Consider the following 1158-nt stretch of genomic DNA (forward strand, 5'->3'; position numbering starts at 1 on the left):
AATTTTTTCCTTGGTTCTTGCTCCTGGGAGTCAGGTCGATCCTCTCTCCCTCCAGCTATGTGGCTGTCCACATGCCTCAGGATCGAGTCTCCCACTAGGATCGCTGACTTTCCTTTCTTTAATTTTCACTTCAGTCTCAGGTCAATGTCCTTGGAGTGCTTTGCTGCTTCTTCTATGTCCTCGGTGTGCTTCGCTGTTTCTTCTTCTTGGCATCGACTTGCCATTTTCTTCCCCTCGTGCGGTGTTCCTCTGTTGGCATCTTCTTTGAGGTCATCTGCTTCTTGTTCTCCCTTCATTGTCGGTGTTGGTGTAATTTCATCTTCCATCTGGAGTTCATTCTCTTCCACCCTCCTCCTGTAGGCTTCCTCAATGAATTTCTCGAGTTCCCTGACCTCCTCCTCAATTTGTCTCTCATTCATGAAGTCTTCAGCTGTCCTGATTGGGTCCTCCGTAGTGTAAGTCTTTCTAGCTCCTTTATCTTGTCCTCTAGTCGCTTAACTTCCTTCTTCAAGCTTTTCAGCTCCTGACACCGACCGCATACATATGACTGTCTCCCCGAGGGGAGGTAGTCATACATATGACAGTCTGTGCAGAACACTGGAAAGCTAATCTTCTGGTTTCCTTCTGCTTCCATTGTTGTTCCTACTTTAAGATAACAGTTTACGTGTGACCTCTTGATGTAAGTGCCCTCTGTGTCTGCTTTGTGTCCTCTCTCTCTCTCTCTCTCTCTCTTCTGCTGGTGGCTTCTCTTTCTTTCTTTCTCTCTCAGCCTGCTGCTAGTGTCCTATCTCCCTCTCTCTCTCTCTCTCTCTCTCTCTCTCTCTCTCTCTCTCTCTCTCTCTCTCTCTCTGCCTGCTGCTAGTGTCCTCTCTCTCTCTCTCTCTCTCTCTGCCTGCTGCTGGTGTCCTCTCCCTCTTTCTCTCTCTCTCTCTCTCTGCCTGCTGCTGGTGTCCTCTCTCTCTCTCTCTCTCTCTCTCTCTCTCTCTGCCTGCTGCTGGTGTCCTCTCTCTCCTTCTCTCTCTGCCTGCTGCTGGTGTCCTCTCTCTCCTTCTCTCTCTGCCTGCTGCTGGTGTCCTCTCTCTCTCTCTCTGCCTGCTGCTGGTGTCCTCTCTCTTTCTCTCTCTCTGCCAGCTGCTGGTGTCCTCTCTCTTTCTCTCT

Source organism: Geotrypetes seraphini, chromosome 17 (assembly GCF_902459505.1).
Source record: "Geotrypetes seraphini chromosome 17, aGeoSer1.1, whole genome shotgun sequence".
NCBI classification, from domain to species: domain Eukaryota; kingdom Metazoa; phylum Chordata; class Amphibia; order Gymnophiona; family Dermophiidae; genus Geotrypetes; species Geotrypetes seraphini.